The 20645-nt window shown below is 39.8% G+C and overlaps 1 long non-coding RNA gene across 2 annotated transcripts in view; it reads left to right on the forward strand.

Moving 5' to 3' along the window:
- LOC132012319 (uncharacterized) overlaps window positions 1-19672 on the forward strand; it is a 127738-nt gene extending 108066 nt beyond the window's left edge. For both annotated transcript variants that reach the window (XR_009402587.1, XR_009402586.1), the window contains 4 exons: window positions 560-733; window positions 18463-18611; window positions 18865-18964; window positions 19590-19672. This is a non-coding gene — a long non-coding RNA (uncharacterized LOC132012319). The remainder of the gene's footprint in view (window positions 1-559; window positions 734-18462; window positions 18612-18864; window positions 18965-19589) is intronic.
- Window positions 19673-20645: the final 973 nt, after the last annotated feature.

A 20645-nucleotide genomic window follows, 5' to 3' on the forward strand; every position in this document is an offset into this window, starting at 1 on the left:
TTAATTTGGAGAGACTTTGCTGTATGGATTTTAGGCTTATCAAGCCAACCCCTACAATTGCATAAGCTAGTTCCTTACAATAACTCTGTTAAAATATATCTTCTACTGATTCTTTTTTTCTTACTCAACTTTGATTGATACAACAACTGGTAGACTAGAGGAAAATATCTGTGAGACCTATCATTCATTAAGAAGGAATAGGTTTTGGAGTGCCTGGGTGGCTCAGTGGGTTAAAACCTGTGGCTTTGGCTCAGGTCATGATCCCAGGGTCCTGGGATCGAGCCCCGCATTGGGCTGTCGGCTCAGTGGGGAGCCTGCTTCCTCCTCTCTGTCTGCCTCTCTGCCTACTTGTGATCTCTCTCTGTCAAATAAGTAAATAAAATCTTAAAAAAAAAAAAAAGGAATAGGTTTCAGAATATAAGATCAAAAACAAGTTGAAAAAGAGAAATAACTAACCTAGTAGAAAAATGGACAAAGGTTCTGTTTCAGTTGTCTGTTGCTCTATAATATGAAACATCACAGTTTTAAGCAGAGGTCTATTATTTGTCATTTTCTGTAGGTTGGTAACCTGGAGGAACCTTATCCTGGTTTCATGTGGGATTGTTCAAGCTATAATTATTTGAAGGTTTCTGTGTGGCTGGAGGATCCAAGTCATTCTCACTCAGATATGGGGCAGTTGATGCTGGATGTTGGCTCATTCTCTTCCGTTCTCCACCTGATCACTCATCCTCTGGTAAGTTGGACTGTGTTTCTTCATAATATTGAGGTGGTAGGGTTACAAGAAGATGAGAATGGAAGCTGTAGGAATAGGTTATTTTGGGGGAGAGGTAAGAAGAGGCTAGGGCAAAGTGTCAGCTAAAAGGAATTCTGATCTTATCTGAAAAGTTTCAGTACTTTAATGTGCTGTCATAATTTACCTGTGTAATTTAAAAATATATAAAATATTGCTAGAGACTGAATGTTTGTGTGCCACCCTCCTTCCACACAAAATACATATGTTGAAACCTAATTCCCAATTGATTGTATTTGGAGATGGGGCCTTTGGGAGCTAATTAGGGGATTAGTGTCTTTATAAAAGAAAGCCCCAGAGAATCCCCCTCTCCTCTTCTGCTATGTAAGGACACAGGGAGAAGACAACTGTCTATGAAATAGGAGATGGGCTCTCACCAGAAACTGAATCTGTCAGCACCTTGATCTTGGACTTCCCAACTTCCAGAGCTAAAATAAATTTTTGTTTAAAAGCCACCCAGTCTTTGGTATTCAGTTATAACAGTCTGAATAATCTAAGATAAAGATCACACACACACACACACACACACACACAGTGAGAGTACAAGGGAGAGAGCTTTCTTTTTCAGTAATCTTAAACCTTTGCTTACACTGACTCTTTGCCATCTCAACTAAAGTTGCAAAAATGTTACTTTTTGTTATCTAACACTATGCCAGTAATGGACATATCCGTTCTCTGTCCAAGCTTCCAGCTGGAAGAATAATTACACAAGAAGCTCTCAGTATGATAAATGAGGCAGTGTTCAGGGCAGTTTGGTGTTAGGATCCCAGTTGTGCTTAAAGACAATGATGTATTTTTTAGGGATCACTGAGAATAGAAGTCCATGTTACTTCCCTTTGAAAGCATTAACCTTTGAACCTCATTTTCTTGGTTATACTCTGAGATCTGGATGTCAGACTTACTTATGATTATGGTGGTTTGTAAGAAATAGTAGGCTGGTGGAGGCCCCCACAAGCTGGACATATTTCTGTTGCTGTGCATTATGTTTCCAGTATAATAAGTGTTCTGAGACTCTGTCATTTCAACTAAAAGGGGAAACACTTTTCTCTGTATTTGGCAAATACATAATAAGCAAAGGGAAGTATGTATAACTGGAAGAGTTGGTCCAATATTACAATGTGTACCCACCCAATTTCTTCATTCTAAGCTAGAAATTGACACAGATTGTATTAGGACAGGATTTTCTGAAAACAAACCAGGTACTGAGATACTTATGGGAAAAGTGCCATGATAGATCTGATGGACAATTACGAAGAAGAGCTTTTCTTTCCTTCATTGAGAGCAACCCTTTGATGAAGTTATTCCACTGTGAACCTGACTTGATATACGATATGAATCTCTGGGGTATGAAAGTTGCTCCTAGGAAGGTGGAGGGTGAAGGACGCATGTTTCAAATGACCCAGTAGCAACTGCAACCTGGACTGACCACTCCTTTGGGTCCATAGCCTAATTCAAATTGGAAATTTGAGTAGTTAAGAATTAGAAAGAAAAAAGTGGCTTTGTAGATATCTTTAAAAGTCTTGGGTCCTGAAGGTTGTGCTGCCAAGTGTTTTTAGCTTGGCACAAAACATACACAAGATCGATGACATATTTTTAACAGACAGAAGAAGGATGCTTCTCTGGTGCAGAAGCTTATGGGTATCTGAGAACTTGGGCAGTTACCAGATAAGTGTAGGACAGGTTCTTATTCCTCCCTGGGTATCATGAGCAGGTGGCAGAATGAGATGAAAGTGAGCCTACTAAAAATTGTTACATTTCTCTCTTAGAAGCTGTAGCCACATCTTGTGTGTAAGTACCTGATATTATTTGATATGAAGTGGAGAACTTGGGAAGTCAGTAGTTAAAACCAATTTTCAGGGCTTTTTCAAAGGAAAATTAATTTTCAAAGGAGCCTCCCTTAAGCCAATAATTGAATGGCCCATGTGGGACCATAAATTCTTGATGTGAGAACTGTGGAATTTTCTCTTTAATATGTATGTTTATTTGTCTGGGTGTGGAAATTAGTCTTGAATGGATGTAACTGGTTAATGCAGAGTAGTATGCTCTTAAGTGTTATGTTGTTCTTCTTGTTTCCTTTTGAGTTACAAAGATGCTAGACCTTTCCAAGGTTAGAAAGAGCAGATGTTTAGAGATCAGTGTTTATGTAACCATTGTATAGACTCTTGGTACCTATCCTCTCTGCCCCAACTGCATTTTTTGCTGAGAAGCATGTTTTGTTTCCTTAACTGCCATCCATCTGGCCATAACTGCTGGAATGAAAATGGTGGGCACATGACTTCCTAGAAATAGAGATTTAATGATTTCTTCATCACCTCCTTACTCTAAATGAGGTGAACTCACTGAGAGTTAGTTAGCCTCTACTGACCAAAGCTAAATTTGAAAGTGGATCCTTAGACTGTTTTAGAGACTTCTGTTTTTTTACAATAAGAAAGACCCTCTAAACCTAAAAATATTTAGTTACAGCTGCTTCATTACAGACTGGAAATTCTTGGGGTTCTTCTTTGCCTGCTCAATTGAGGGGATAACATAGTTATTTACCTAATGCTAGATTCGAAATATGGAGTTGGAGCTATATTATTTTCACCCTGGTTCCCCCTTCCCTCACATGGAAGATGCTTAGTGTGTATTAGTAAATGTTATGAAAATGATTTCTCAGTTTGGGAATGGAATATATTACTGACTGTGTATGTAGAAAAACTACTCAGATTAATTAGATTATTGTGATTTTTCAAAATGTTTCATGGGGTACATATAACTCTATGGAATGCTAAATTTGGACATGGACTTAGAATGTCTGATTACAAAACAATTGATTGCTTTGAGCTGCACTCTTCTAATTGGAAACTTACTCTATGGGTTTAATGAATCCTGAATGCAGGGTCAGTGGAGGCATGGAGCTGCTAAAACAACCTAATCCTTGTTTCCTCTTGTGAATAATTTCTGGAAGGAAATGGATTCCCAGTTCTCCATTGTATTTAGCAACATTGAGACCCAATTTTTAGAAAGCTGCAGAGTAATGCTAGATAATACATTAGGCTCAGAGAATTTTCCAGATTAAATTGTCTAGTTGAGAAGTTTAAAAGCGTATATATTCTGATAGTGCAACCTAATTGTGTCAGATCCTTGGCTTTGAGTTGCAAGTTAAATATTATAGGTCACTTTGGAGAACAAATTTCTACTTAAAAATTGTAAATAGAAGAATTTTTGTCTCCACTTCATTTGCTCAGAAACTGTCATATAATACAAAACCTATATGTGGGAAGGGTTGGAGAAGGGGTGAGGTTCCTCTTCATTTTTGGTGGAAAAGGAAGTTGCTGAATTCCTAATCCCCAAACTGCCAAATAGTGTGGAATATGGCTGAAATGAGAGAGATAGTGCTTAGTGTCAACCTTCCTTCTCTGAATTTTAGCAGGAAATAGTAAAGTGAATGTTATTATCTAGAAGGGACAATGCAACCATTATTTGATTAAAGTGCTGTGATGCAGAGAGATGGATGTGATGCAGAGAGATAGATGGGCAACCAGAGAATTGAACAAAGATCCAAAGAACAGAGGGAAATGTGATGAGAAATAGTTTCTAATATCTGAATCCTAACTCCTAGTTAAGGGAATATGGTGGGAAAAAAAGTGAAGTAAGGGTGGAATACTGTCAGATAATGGCCTAGAGGACCTGCAGATTAAGATACATTGACTTCTTTTTTTAAAATTAAATTAAATTAATTTCTTTGTGTGTGTGTGTTCCAAAATTCATTGTTTATGCACTTCATGTGGTGCTCCATGCAATACATGCACTCCTTAATACCCACCACCAGTCTCCCCTAACCCCCCAATTCCTCCCCTCCAAAACCCTGTTTGTTTCTCAGAGTCCATAGTCTCTCATGGTTTGTCTCCCTCTCCAATTTCCCCAACTCACTTCTCCTCTCCATCTCCCAATGTCCTCAGTGTTATTCCTTATGCTCCATAAGTAATGGTAATTGTTATTCCTTATGCTCCTCCTTATGCTAATTGACTCTCTTTGCTTGACTTATTTCAGGGTACATTGACTTCTTAACACATACCACAAAGACATGTCCCCAGACCAAGGGGAAGACAGACCTGGTAAAGAATGATTAAGATAATACCCTAATCAAAATTCTGAAGTGCTCAGATATCTGATTAAACCCTTCTGGCTGTGTTTGTGAGAATGTTTCTGGAAGAAATTAGCATTACCCAGTGGACTGGGTAAAGCAGATTGTCATTCCTCAATATGGCAGGTGTCATCCAATCCATCAAGTGTGTGAATAAAATGGTGGGGGAAGGCAACTTCTTTCTCTCTGCCTAACTACTAGTATACTACTACTATACCACCACTACTACTACTACTACTACTACTTCTTCTTCTCCTCCTCCTCCTCTTCTTCTTCTTCAAAGATTTTATTTAGTTGATAGACAGCAAGAGAAGGAACACAAGCAGAGGAAGTGGGAGAAGCAGGCTTCCTGCTGAGCAGAGAGCCTGATGCAAGGCTGGATCCCAGAACCCAGGATCAAGACCTGAGACAAAGGAAGATGATTAATGACTGAGCCACCCAGGTGTCCCTCTGCCTAACTTCTTGAGCTGAGACCTTGGTTTTCTTAACTTGAATTGGGACTTAGCCATCAGAACTCCCAGTTCTCAAGGCCTTCAGACTCGGATTGGAAGGGACCACAGGCTTTCCTGGGTCTCTTGCAGATGCATATCATGGAACTTCTCAGCCTCCATAATCATACACACACAAAAACTCGCACACAGTTCTGTTTCTCTGGAGAATCCTAATACTCTGAATAATTGACAGAACTTGTAGACAAAGTATCAGTAAGTAAAGATTTAGGTATCACTAAAAATTCCAACTACTTTGACCTAACTGATGTATATAGAATATTAGACCCAGTAAGTATAGAATATATATTCATGTGTACCTTGAGTATTCACCAATATTTGCAAGTCATATAATGAAGATCTGTAAATTTCAAAGAATCAGAATTATAGCACATATGTTTTTAATCATGGAGAAATTTAATCAGAAATCCATAAAATGAGATAACCAGAAAATCCCCACATACTTTTAAATTTAGCAATATTTATTCTAAAGATAGCATAGTAAAAAAAGAGGTCAAAAAGGAAATTTGAAAATACTTTTGAACTGAATGATAACAAAGATACAACATGTGAACATTTGTGGGAAGTAGCAGATTGTTTGCAAAGGTTGACTGCAATAATCCCTTCTGTCATTTTGTGAATATCCTTTTTGCAATATGACATTATTCTTCCTCCCATCAAAAATTGGAGTTATTTTCTACCTCTTGAATCTGGGTTAGTCTTATGACTTACTTTTCTTAATTAATGGAGTGTGGCAAACTGATGTTGTGAGACTTCTGATGACTGGTTTGTCCTCCAGGAGGTTGAGATGAAGGAGAGATGCAGCAGGTGGCCAGCACCAACCACTGAACCCAAGAATCATATGAGTAAGATCATCTTGGAGACCTAGCACTGGTCAGTCCAGGCACATAAATGGTATCAGGGAAGACCAGCAGAAAAAACACTGAGCTGAGTTCATCTCAAATTGCTGGTTCACAGTGTAATACACAAATAGAATAGTTTTGGTTTTGGGGTACTAAGTAATAGAATTGTTGAATATGTGGTATAGATAGCTGATATATAAATTGATACTAGAAGTGGGGTACTGCTATAAGAAGGCCTAAAATACGTATTGTTGGTTTTGCTACTGGCCAGAAATCAGTGGCTGAAAAACTGGCAAAGATGTAAAAAGAGTGAACTTATTGTTGAGGTTAAAATATTGGCAAAATTCTTTATTGAAATGAATTGGAAAATGGGGGATATGCCTAATAAGTTTATGATTCTAGCTAAAAGCATTACCAGGCAAGATTTTTAATGTATCACTTGGCTTCTTTTAGCTAGACACAATTAAGTATGGGAAGACTGGAAATAAAGTGAGGATTATCCAGTTTGCAAATGGAACTGAGAGGAAATAAGGCCCAGAACTTGCCCAAATGGAAAATAAAATCAATCTCCAGCTTGTCCAGATTGGAAATGGTTCTCAGATGAAGAAGTGGCTTCAGGGTAAAAATTAGAGATGTGACTGTTGGATGTTTTGTTAAAATCTCAGAAATATTTAAGACCAGGTAAAACCTCCCAGCTAGATAAAAGATTCTAAGACTCATAGGAGAATCATCTCTCAGCATCCCGACATGGGGCACAAAGGATTCACGGGGGCAGACAGAGTTGTTCTGCATCTTCAGTTAGATGATAGTTATGTCTGAATGGCTGAGTATAATCCATGATCTTCATCTAACTGTGTGTGGAACATTGGTGCTTTTTATTGTACGTATAATATGTCCAAAGATGAAAGTACATTGTAGGGATGAAAGCCACAAATAGAAGCAACTAAAAATGAAAGTATACATGGCTGAAACTTTGATGGTGAACATACAATCTCAGAGATGGGATAGAACGAGGACACAGAAATGATTATAGGAAATAGACTATTAGGGAATACAAAGGATATATGTTAACTAACAATAATTATTTATAATTTACATTATATAATATTGATTTTTTAAAAATTTATCATACATATAGTTGGTAGACCTCAAAAAGAAAAGAAAGTAAATGGAATAGAAAAAAATAATATTCAAAGGCATAAGAAAATCTCAGTCCTCCTTGTCTGCCAAGAGAAAATAGAAGACCTTTTTTAAAATTTATTCTGCTGAGTGATATAAGTCAAAGAGAGACAGTCAATTTATCATATTATTTCACTTACTTGTGAAGCATAGGGAATAACACAGAGGACATTAGAAGAAGGAAAGGAAAAGTGAATTGGGGGAAATCAGAAGGGGAGTCGAACCATGAGAGACTGTGGACTCCAAGAAACAAACAGGGTTCTTGGAGGGGAGGTGGATGGGGGGTTGGTGAGCCTGGTGGTGGGTATTAAGGAGGGCACGTACTGCATGGAGCACTGGATGTGGTGTAAACAATGACTCTTGGAACACTGAAAAAATAAAATAAAATAAGTTCATTCTGCTGAATATTTACTTTTTTCTTCATTTAAACTCTTAAATTCTCTTTCCCCATTTGACATTGTCTTTTATAAATAAGCACTACAGTGTTGTAAACAAAAGAATGGTTCTAAGAGAGAAACTTATATCCTACTACCCTGGCCAATTGAAATAGAGTTCATCCAGTTTAAAAAAAATTATGATTTCTTTTCTTCCCCTTAAACAACCTCACTAGCCTTGAATTCATGAGATTAAATAATATTTCTGGAGATTCATTTCATGATTGTAGATGGCTTTCAGTGAATGAGTAAATGGCTCCTCTTGATCTCCCATTGTCCATCTTTGAGAACGTTTCTCTGAGAACAAACCTCAAATGAAGTATTTCTTTGCTAGGGTTTGTACCATTGTTGCCATAAATGCAAGTGCTATATGATTGTTCTACCTCTTTCTCTTCAAATTTTACAAGCTGACTTTAAGCTCCTCTGTTGGATTACTTTCCTTTCCTCTTAGAAACATTACCTTAAATCTCCAGGAGAGTGTTAAGCAGATTCAATTAAAACTCTATACTATGACTCTTTAGACATTTGCCAGTGGAGTGCTAATGCAGAAAACACCAGAATGGCTTAGCTTAGAGTTGTGGAATAAACCTGAAACTCATATAATGAGTGGATTTACTATTTATGTAAGATTTAGGATTGTTGGAGTTTTGATTTGCACTTGAAAATGATGCATTTTAGGGAGGAAAAAAAAAATCACCTGAGTTTTGGGAACAGGATTTTCCAGAAACCCAAAGTGCTATGAAGCAAGTCAGGGCATTTGAATTCTAGGCTTGTGTGTTCACTTATTAACTCTATGGTTGGTATCTCTGGTGCTTCATTTGTGAAATAATTTATGGGGCTATTTTGAGGATTAAACAACGATATCTCACAAGAGAGCTGCAGAAATGTGTTAAAGGCAATCCAATTATTTGTGCAACTAAATACCTATGATCCTGAAGGAGAAAGAATTTGAGGAGTTCATAGAACTTCCGGGAATCTTCTCATATGGACCCTTAGAACTTGTGGGCTGGAGTGACCGGGAAAAGAAGCACCGCTGTCTGCCCAGGGCTTTTCTTTTTTTTTTTTTCTTTCCTTTAAATATCAGATAACAGGAATGACCTCGGTTTTGCTCTCATTCACAAATTCTTTTGTCCAGCCAATACTATGCCCCTTAAACACTTCTGGAATCCCTTGACGTGCTCCATCTTGGATGTCATATTTAAGCCGTAATCGTAGCTCACATCTAGTCTCACCTTACTTTACCCCACTTTCCACCCTTTCAGAATGATTTCAATAAAATATTTTCTACTTAAAATCTTTAAATTTAATCTTTAAATTTAAAATCTTCTACTTAAAATCTTTAATGTCTCCCTACCCCATCAAGGTAAAGTTCAAGCTGCTGCTGCTTCTTTTATACTTCCTGATATTGTTCTTGCTTTCTTCTTATCTTCATCTCTTTTATTCTGCTCCATATTTTGCTCAGTCAGGCCTTAGAAAAACACAGAGGGTAGGCTGTTATTAATGAGGTGAAGAAAATTAATTTGAGAAGGGACCGTGAATTATAGAAATTGGAGATAGCTTTATTGGTTACCGTTTTTATAGAAGCCTTGATCAAAAAGTCAACTTGGATGTCTCATATACTTTATATAAACCAGACTGTCCTTATCTTTTTAATAACCACAGGGCCCTAAAGGGTCCTAGAGGCCCTGGTGCAAGAAACAGAGACAAAGATACATTATAAAAATAATTTTAAAAAAATTAGTGCAAATCTCAGACTGCTTAAATCTAATCGAATAAGCTTGGAGGTGTCAGAGAGTTAAATATTGTTTATTAAAAAAAATGCTTTGGGCTAGGGAATTTTTATCTGACTTTAATTTATAGGTAGCTAAATTCTTATAAATATGCCCTACAACTGGGACTTCTTGAAGTTATCTGATTTTTTTTTTCTTGAAGCAGAGAAATGCCTTCATCAATTAGTGCAGATTGTTATTTATGTTTCCAAGAAATTTCACAACTCTTTTTTGGCAGTATACTTTCAAAGTTTCAATGTCAAGGCCAAGAGTTTCTTCTTTATGCTTAACCAAGCTTTGTTGCTCTCATTCTAATTTTAGCATTTTTCTCTCATTGTTTCCTTGGTCAAGATGAAGAATAATTTTGTTGATTTTTTATTTACTATGACACTTCTCATTAAGTCTCCCCAAAGGCTTTGCTTTTCTAGATTAAATGGTCTTGGTGTCTTTTTTTGTTCTCCAAATAACAGGCCTATATTTTTTTCTCATTATATTTTACATTTTTGCTCTCTTCTAGCCCTTCTAAAATTTCTTCACATTTATTTTAAACTGCAAAGACTGGAGACAGTATTCTACTAGTGTCAGACCACTGCCAAGAAGAAGGGAGAGGTTGTTTCCTGACTTCTGGCAAGCTGTGCTACTATTAATACATACTAATATTCTACAACTTTTTAAACTTTTCTCTTCCAATAATACTATCTTCAAAAGCATTTCTTTAGTATCTGTACAGAGCCAGTTTGCAAAAGAAATTCAGAAGCTCACTTGTTTCTCTCAGACTCTTGGTAGCAATAAGCATTCTGTGCTGGGAAACAGAGGGATTAAAGGATTATAAAACCAAAATTTAGATTTTTCTCCATGAAAGTTAGACATTGTTGCTATCAACATTGCACAGCAAAGGGGTGAAGGTGCCCCTTTGAATAACTCCATTTGTATCTTTGGGGTAAATCCCTAGTAGTGCAATTTCTGGGTCATAGGGTAGCTCAAGTTTCAACTTTTTGAGTAGCTTCCATACTGTTTTTCCAGAGTGGCTGCACCAACTTACATTCCCACCAATAGTGTAAGAGGATTCCTCTTTCTCTATGTCCTGGCCAGCACCTGTCATTTCATGACTTGTTAATTTTAGCCATTCTGACTGGCACGAGGTAGGTATCTCATTGTGGTTTTGATTTGTATTTCTCTGATGTCAAGTGATGTTGAGGATTTTTTCATGTGTCTGTTGGCCATTTGTATGTCTTTGGAGAAATGTCTCCTTCTGTCTTCTTCCCGTTTCTTCATTGGATTATTTATTCTTTTGGTGTTGAATTTGGTAAGTTCTTTAGAGATGTTGGATACCAGTCCTTTATCTGATGTCATTTGCAAATATCTTTCCCATTCTGTTGGAAATACTTTGGCTTTGTTGACTCTTTCCTTTGCTGTGCAAAAGCTTTTTTATCTTGATGTACTCCCAATAGTTCATTTTTTATTTGTTTCCTTTGCCTTTGGAGTCATGTTTAACAAGAAGTTGTTTCCTGTGTTCTTTCCTAGGATTTTGTTGTACCCGTGTCTCATATTTAGGTCTTTCATCCATTTTGAGTCTATTCTTCTGTATGGGTATGGTGTAAGAAAATGGTCTGGTTTCAGTCTTCTGCATGTGGCTGTCCAGTTTTCCCAACACCATTTGTTGAAGAGACTGTCTTTTCTCCATTGGATAGTCTTTCCTGCTTTGTCAAAGATTAGGCAACCACAGAGTTGAAGATCAATTTCTGAGTTCTTTATTCTGTTCCGTTTAACCATATGTCTGTTTTTGGTTTTGCTTTTGTTTTTGTTTTTTTTTTTTTTGACAGAACCATAATGTACTGATAATTACAGCTTTGTAATGGAGCTTGAAGTCTGGAATTCTGATGCCACTAGCTTCAGTTTCCTTTGTCAATGTTAGCTTGGCTATTTAGGGTCTTTTCTGGTTCCATACAAATTTAAGGATTATTTGTTTCAGCTCTTTGGTAAAAACTGAAGGTATTATGGTAGGGACTGCATTGACCATATAGATTGCTCTGGGTAGCACAAACATTTTATTTTTTCATTTAATTTTAATTTTAATTTTTTAAAAATTATTTGTTTACTTATTTGACAGAGAGAGACAGAGTGAGAGAGAGGGAACACAAGCAGGGGGAATGGGAAATGGAGAAGCAGACTCCCCACCAAGCAGGGAGCCTGATACAGGGCTCGATCCCAGGATCCTGGGATCATGTCCTGAGCTAAAGGCAGATGCTTAACCAGCTGAGCCACACGGGTGCCCTAGCATACACATTTTAACAATATTTGTTATTCCAATCCATAAGCATGAAATGTTTTTCTATTTCATTGTGTCTTCCTCAGTTTCTTTCATGAGTGTTCTATAGTTTTCTGAGTGCAGATCATTTTAAATTAACATATAATGTATTATTAATTTCAGGGGTACAGGCCTGTGATTCATCAGTCTTACTGAGTACAGATCCTTTGCCTCTTTGGTTAGGATTATTTCTAGGTATCTTATTTAGTTTTTAGTGCAATTGTAAATGGGAGCAATTCCTTAATTACTTTTTCTTCTGTCTCATTGTTAGTGTATAGAAGTGTAACTGACTTCTGTGCATTGATTTTCTATCCTGCCACTTTGCTGAATTCCTGTATGAGTTCTGGGGTGGAGTCTTTTGGGTGACTCATGCAGTATTATGTCATCTGTGAAGAGTGAGAGTTTGACTTCTTCTTTGCGAATTAAGATGCCTTTTATTTCTTTTTGTTGCCTGATTGCTGAGCTGAGGACTTCTAGTACTATGTTGAACTGTAGTGGTGAGAGTGGACATCCCTGCCGTGTTCATTACCTTAGGGGAGAAGCTATCACTTATTCCCCCTTGAGAATGGTATTCTCTGTGGGCTTTTTGTATATGGCTTTTCTGATATTCAGGTATGGTCCCTTTATCCCTACACTATGAAGAGTTTTAAATAAAAGAATGCTATATTTTGCCAGATTCTTTTTCTGTATCTATTGACAGGATCATATGAGGCTTGTCCTTTCCTTTATTTATGGATTGTTTTACACTTCTTGTTTTGTAGATGTTGAATCATACATGCAGTCCAGTACTAAATCCCACTTAGTCATGGTGAATATCCTTCTCATGTACTGTTGGATCCTACTGGCTAGTGTTTTGGTAAGAATTTTTGCATCAATGTTCCTTATGGTTATAAATCTGTAATTCTCCTGTTTGGTGGGGTCTTTGTCTGGTCTTCAGATCAAGGTATGATATGTCCTTCCTTATCTCTTATTGCAGTCTTCGGTTGAAAATCTAATTGTCTGATATGAGGATTGCTACCCCAGCTTTCTTTCAATGTGCATTAGCATGCTAAATCGTTTTCCATCCCCTCACATTCACTCTGGAGGTGCTTTGGATCTAAAATGAGTCTCTTGCAGTTGGCATATCGATGGGTCTTGCTTTTTTCTCCAATCTGATACCCTGTGTCTTTTGATTGGAACCTTTATCCCCTTGACATTCAGAGTAACTACTGAAAGATATGAATGTAGTGCTTTTGTATTTCCTCTAAGGTCTCTGTTTCTCTATATTGTCTCTGTTCCTTTCTGACCTATTTTACTTTGGGGCTTTCTCTTGGCTTGAAGGAGGTCTTTCACTATTTCTTGCAGGGTTGGTTTGGTGATCACAAATTCTTTTAGTTTCTGTTTGTCCTGGAAGTTCTCTATCTCTCCTTCTATTCTCAATGACAGCCTTGGTGGATAAAGTATTCTTGGCTGCGTATTGTTCTCATTGAACACTCTTTGAGTTATCATGCCCATCCTTTCTGGAATGCCAGGTTTCTGTGGCTAGGTCTGATGCCAGCCTTCTGTTTCTACCTCTGTAAGGTAGGTTAAGGATCTCTTGTCCTGAACTGCTCTCAGGATTTTCTCTTTTCTCTGAGATTTGCAAGCTTCACTATTATATGTTGGAATATTAATGTATTTTTCTTAATTTTGATAGGGTGTTCTGTGCCTCCTGCACTTGAATGCCTATTTCTTTCCCCAGATTAGGGAATTTCTCAGCTACAATTTTTTCAAATCTACCTTCTGCTTTACTCTTTCCTCTTCCCCAGGGTCCCCAATTAATATAATATCATTTCAGTTTATGGTGTCACTGATCTCTCAAATCCCCTCCTTGTGACCTAGTAGTTGTTGATCTCTCTTTTACTCAGTTTTATTCTCCATAATTTTATCTTCTATGCCACAGATTCTCTCTTCTGCCTCTATTATCCAGCAGTTAGAGCCCCCATTTTTAATAACTTTATTTATTTATTTATTTACTTGAGATAGAATGAGAGAGAGAGCATGAGAAGAGGGAAGGTCAGGGGGAGAAGCAGACTCCCTGCTAAGCAGGGAGCCTGATGCAGGACCCAATCCAGGGACTCCATGTTCCTGATCTGGACTGAAGGCAGTCGCTCAACCAACTGATCCACCCAGGTGCCCTAGAACCTCAGTTTTTTTAATCACATCTCATGAATAGCCTTTTTGATTTAACGTGATTAAATCAAAATCCCTTTGATTTCTCCAGAAAGGGATTCTCTAGTGTCTTCTCTGATTTTTGCAAACCCAGCTCTATTTTTAGAATTGATATTCTGAATTCTAGCTCTGACATTTTATAAATATCCATACTGATGAGGTGCCTCCAGTCAGTAGTGCCTATTGTTCTATTTTTCAAGATGAGTTTTTCTGGCTTACCTTTTTGTCCTGAGAAGAATAATGACTGACAGAACAAAATGCAAAAAATCAACCAAGACCCCAATGAAATATACACTAGACAAATCAGAGGACTTCAGAAACCAGAAATGGATAAAACCAACCAACTAACCAACCAACCAACCAACCAATAAAACCAAAACCAAAACAAACAAACAAACAAACAAAACAAAAAACAAACAAACAAAAAAAAAAAAGAAGGAAAAAAAGAGAAAATGTAATCCAGCAGGTAGACAGAACAAAGTGACACGCCAAATTCTGGGTGTATTTTCTTCTGTTTTATAGAAGACACTAGATCTAAAAATTCTAGAGAAAGAAAAACTTCTATAAAAAAATAAAATTGTAGAAAATGAAAAGAAGGCAAAAATGAAGAATATGTATATGAATGTAAAAATGAAAATTTAAAGTCTTCAAATAGTGGAATAAAACAAGAAATAAGTTGAAAAGGAAAAAAAGAAAAAAGGAAATTTTAAACTGAGCCTAATGAATTATGGGTTCCTGGGAAAAAACAAAACAAAACAAAACAAAAAACAACAACAAGAAAAAAAACCTTGAATTCTCTTTAGTGTTTTCTTCAGCACTGGAGTTTTTCAGTTCTGAACAATCAGTACCCTTGGTATTGGCTAGATATTCTTGCTGTTCCTCTGGTGATTGGGGTTTGCTGGGCTGGTTCTAAAATGTGTTTGTCCTGGTGGAACCACACAGTCCTTGCCAGGGAGGCTTGGCTCCTCGTTGCTTTATGGGGCTTTTGTTTCCTGAAGGTTTTCCATGCCGCTCTAGAGGACAGAAATAAAAATTGTGGTGCCCTGATCTCTAGTGCCAGAGCTGAGAGATTGAGGCTCCTACTCTTTTGTGTACCCTTAGGGAAATGTAGTCAATCACTTTTGTCTCCCTGGTTTCTGTCTATGCTCTACGTGTTAACTAAGCTTGTGATGAAACCTTTGAATCTGAGGCATGTGATCCCATCCAAAGTCTCCACACTTTGCAGAATCCTGGGACACACACCTGCACCATTCCTCCTGGGAGAAAGCAGAGGGTCTACTTGTGGTTCTGTCACTTGCAAGGCATTGTCTTAGAGTAGCTGCCCGACTATGCCCATCTTCCTAGTTTATGGCAACTCCGAGGAGAAAGCCCACTCCTGGGCTCACTGATTGTGGCTGGCTTCCCCTCTCCAATGCTTGGGAACTGCCACACTCCCGCACCACTATTTATCTGTGACCCTGGGGATTCTGAGACCTCACTGTCCCAGGTTGCCTCATAGGTGTTCCCAGAAAAATTTGATAGCTAGCTGAGTTGCAGGGACCCGATGAAAGAGGGTCCCCTACTTGTCCACCATCTTTTGTTCTTCCTGTTAGCTCCAATCTTAAAAATACTCTCATCTACCAAGTTTTTTTCATCCTGACCTTAGGATTCAGATTGGATGTTTCATCAGCAGTGTGGAAAGGAGAGAATATTCAAGTATTAAGCCAGCCCCAAATAGACCACCACTGAACCTAATGATAAAATTGGACTTGTCTATGCCAAGGTCACAGATCAGAGGCTGGTTTGGTGCAGAAGAGCCTCATGGAGGACATAAGTGTACATGGGTGTACTGAACTGCCCTGCTCCATCAAGCCTGTATAATATTTTTAGGAGTCTGATGATGGGTTCTCCAATCGGGACCAAGTGCCCACTTCCCTCCTGGCCCTACAGAGGTGCCCAGGGAGGAGGACTGCCTGGTGTGTGCAGCTCTATGTGTGCAGGCTCTTCCATGGGGCCCTATCCAGTCTCAGCCCCCTCACTGCTTAGGATGGGCATGGGTCACATCTGGGAAGCCAAGTCAAGGAGGTCCCCTTGGTCAGAAATTCAGAGAGTCATTGCTGGAGATAGACAAACCTAAGGCTTTCCCCTGAGGCCACAGCAGTGCTAGCTCCCAGTACTCCATATAGACCCTGTGAGCTCCTCCCAGAATCCTGCCCTTCCTCATCCACCCCAGATTCCCCTGTCCCTGCAGTCACAGAGATCTGTGTAGTACACAAATCACACACATGCCCAGTCATCACCCTGTCTCCAGGCCCACAACTTCCCCTAGTATCTCTATCCTACACCGCAAAGAGGTTTCTGCAGCAGCCCGGCTCTACCCACTTCCCTGTCATCTTTGCTGTGTATCCCTACCTCTGAAGCACAGCCTTCCACCTTTATACCCATGTACTCTCTTCCTGGACCATTCAGCCCCCTGCTTTCCCAGGCTACCTCCTGTTATCTTCATCTCAGCCTGAATGTTACCTCTGGGTACGGCCCCTGTTAGCCATCACCCTGTTGGAATTCTCTGCAGAGCAGAGATTGCTGTCCCTAATCCCCTTGTTCTTTATTCCTTGGCCTTGCCCATCACGAGGACATAAGATCTGAGGGTCCACAAGCCTCACTTTGTTGTGAGTGACCCATCATTGCATCCCACATACCAGAACAACACCACAGATATCGTCGATGCTGCAGAGATACTCACTACCTATGTGAAAGAGAACAAAGGCAGGAGTAAACACTCACATTTTGGATCAAATAGTGTCACATGTGCGAGTCCTTCTCCAGATTGCTTCTGGACCTTTTTCCTGCATGCTCTGTGTCTGAGGCTGACTCCTTTTCTTGCACACGCAGGTTCTGTGGGTAGCTGCCCTGCTCCAGCTCTCCAGGGACAAGTGGAGGACATGGATGGGGGAAGGGGCCACTATTCTCTGTTCCCAGATAAGCCTTCCATTGGCCTCAGCTGATGCCAATTCCATGTCCTCCAGGCCCGGGAGTGGATACTACCTCCTTTTGCTAGAGACTGGGGACTGTCCCCTGTCCTCTTCACTCTCTGAACCATGTGGGAGAAGTGCTCTTGGCTGGGATCTTTGCTAGTAAATCAGGGCACTCTTCCCTGTGAAGAAGATCATGGAGTCTTTCCTTTCTTCTCGAATTGCATGTACACATTTTTTTTTCTTTTCAGGTATTTATGTATGTGTAAGCAATTTTGTTTTTAATCACAAATTTTTTTGAGAATTTATTTTAATAATTTGAGAGAGAGTGTAGCAGGAGAGAGAGAAAGAGAGAGTGGGCACAAGAGAGGGGAGGAACAGAGGGAGAAGAAAAATCAGACACCCCCCACTGAGCAGGGAGTCCAACATGGGTCTTGATCCCAGAACCCCGAAATCATGACCTGACCTGAAAGCAGATGCTTAATGGACCAAGCAACCCAGGCACCCCCGACCATGTGAGCCAATATTTTACAACTTTCACCTCTATTTTTACATTTTCCAGTACTCACAAAAGTACAGTAGTCTAGATTCTGCATCATGGGGTCCTTGCACGTGCATGTACACACGAGAGGGTCCATTTGCAGTCAGGAGAACACTTTTTATTTTGACTGCATAAAATTCATGAGTGGTAAACAACAAACATTGTCTTAAACATAGCAACAAAGATAATCCCCCCTCAAAAAAAGTAGAGAACAAGAAATAAATTCTTATGTTTTCCTATGTAAAAACATAGGAAATGAATCCTATGAATTTAGGACTAAAATATGAATCTAGTTCAAAAATAAGAATTTAGGTCTAAAATATGAGTTCAGGACTAAAATTTAGTTTAGGACTCAAATAGCAGTTGAGGACCACACTAACAAAAATTTTATGTAGTTTGAGTAGGATGTAGTTTTAAGATTTTTTTTTCTGTTTTTAAAACTACATTTTTTTAAACACAAATATTGAGTTACTCCTGCAGACTTTGTAACAGTAGTCCTAGAGCACAGATAATGGTCTTGTGTCTCTCCATGTCAACCATTAGAGGATGCTTAAGTCATAGTGGCATTAATTCAAAACAAAATCCCATGCCAACAGCATATATTTCTAACACATCTGATGGGGGATTCTATCTATTCCTGAAAATATTAACGATGTTTATTTATATATGCAGTAAGAGGTATAATGGTGTACTACTAAAAGTAACTGTGGGAACAATTTAGAAATAGTAGCTTCACTAGAAAGAGAGAGTAATCAGACTTATTCACAGAAGTCCATGCAATTGGTGAGCAGGGGTGTGGCTGTTGATCATTTTCTCTCCCCAGCTCCTGGAACATTCTCTCGTTGGAAACAGCTGCCACCCAGCCTTTGCGGCTCTGTCGTGATGGAAGAGGACAGCCTTATGATAGTGGGAACTGTTTATCTCCATACCATGGGTTATCTCTTGGGCCATCTACGAGAAGCTCCAAAATTGGTAGGTGAAGTTCTTGTCTCTATAAACGCTGGTCAATTTCTGTGTCATTTGCTAGAGCTGAGCTTGCCTGTGAAAGTGTTTTCTGTGAAGATACAGAATGTGTTGATCCTGTTCTTGGGTTTCCTGAAATTTCAGCTTTGGCTGCTGAATCTCACTGTCAAGCCCTGAATTTTCCTGTTGCAGAGATGGTTTGTGGGTTTGGAGACTGTATTTGACTTGTTACCACAGTAATCTCTCCCCTTTCTGCCCTCAGTTGTCTGAGTCTGTCTTGACGTTCCCTTTGGGGACTTGGAGGGAACACATGGAAGCCAGCAACATCGGTGACACCCTTCAGATCAGGGGCTACCTGGAAGGTGGGTGATTGCAATTTCCTGCTCCACACTTTTGTGGGACTCCCCAGGTTGTGTCACCAGTGTGATCTGTGCAGAGGTCAGATGAGGGGACAACCTGCAGCTCGTGTCCTTCCCTGGGGGACAGTGATTGGCTGGCTTGATCTTTTAGGATGTGCCCTGTGCATGCCTTCAAGGGTTCCAGCATTTCTTTACCCTCCTTTTCCTGCAGTGCTCTGTCCACATCTTGAAATTTCTTGCATGAACCATTCTAGTTATTCTATAAAATCAGTGTTTTCGATGAAATCACTCATTCTTTTCTTCACAATTTGTTCTCCATCCTTCTCTGATTCTCTCCCAATGGGCTTTTCACCAGTGACTTGGGGAAGATCATAAGGCTGGCTCTTCTGTGCTGCTTTTTAAGAAAGTTAGCAGCATCCCATTTTAACCTGATCAGGTTTCTATCCATTGCTGACAAGCACAAGGTTTGTAATGTGGGAGAACTGATCACCACTGTGTATGGCCTGAGGGCATTCTTGGCTTGTGTGGTTGAGCCAATATTCTCACTGCCTCCTACACAGACTTTATGGTGGTCAAACACCTTTTGCTCAGTTCCATTGCCCTTCTTAGAATGCTTTTCCTTCCTTAGGAAAAGCAGCAATACTGTACCTACCAGTATCACCCAGAGCACCACAGGGAGACTTGGGGTGTGTCTCTAGCTACCAGAAATTGCCAGCAGTGCACCCCACAGCTTCTCCAGGACCAGCTGGTAAGTGGATGAGGCAGCCAACAGTGGGCTCTCCATGGCTACATAGGGCTTCACAGCTCTGCCCCCGAATACCAGCATCCTGTGGCAACAACTGACCAGTAGAACCATTAGAACTCTGGAAATTGGGTAGGTCAGCTGGGCTTGGGGAGGGGAGGCCAGACAGATCCTAGAACACAGTTGTCCATCACTTTGCTGTGAATTAGAAAGTGACGTTAATCTCACAAGAACTGGGGCTGGTAGGAAGGGCTGATCCCAGCCTGGAGCTCTGCCCTCCCAGCCCACCTGCCCTACAGCAAATTGGGGGTCAAAGCAGGCCTAGGTCATGTCCCTCTCTGTGCACAAAAGAAGTCAGGGCCAAGTGTTATGGCCTTCTTCCCATGCAAGGCCCATTCTCCTCATCTGAAGTTTCCCTCTGCTGCAGGGATTCTGGTCCTGCCTATAAAGTTCCCAGGATCTCCTTTCTCTGAGGCACCCTTCCTCCTTTGTGTAGCCATGGTGGGCAGGCAGATGACTGTCATTCTGACATGGAGGGTATCTCCAGAGGTACTAACTAAGAGATCAAGATTCCAATCCTCGCAACTCAGAAGAACTCAGCTGGGTCTGGCAGGGTATTACAGTTTCATGGAGTCTGTGGAGACAGTGTGTCCTTGTTCAATCCAGGGGTTCTTGCAAGGGGGTGACTCTGCCACAGGGTGACATAGGGGCCCAGCCTGTTTCTTTCATGTGGCCCTTCTTCTACAGCCTTTGTTTCCCATGAAGGGCCTGTGGGTGGCCAGTAGCCTTTCCTCCTTACCTGATAGGTTGGGGTCCATGATGGAGCCTGGGAGCAGCCTCATTGCTCTGAGAGGGTGTGGGAATGGCCTGCCCTTGGGAGGCCACATTGGGACGCTACTTGAGCCCTGGCTGAGTGACACGATTTGTCATCCTAGAAATGGA

This window comes from Mustela nigripes, chromosome 2, assembly GCF_022355385.1.
Source record: "Mustela nigripes isolate SB6536 chromosome 2, MUSNIG.SB6536, whole genome shotgun sequence".
Lineage (NCBI taxonomy): Eukaryota > Metazoa > Chordata > Mammalia > Carnivora > Mustelidae > Mustela > Mustela nigripes.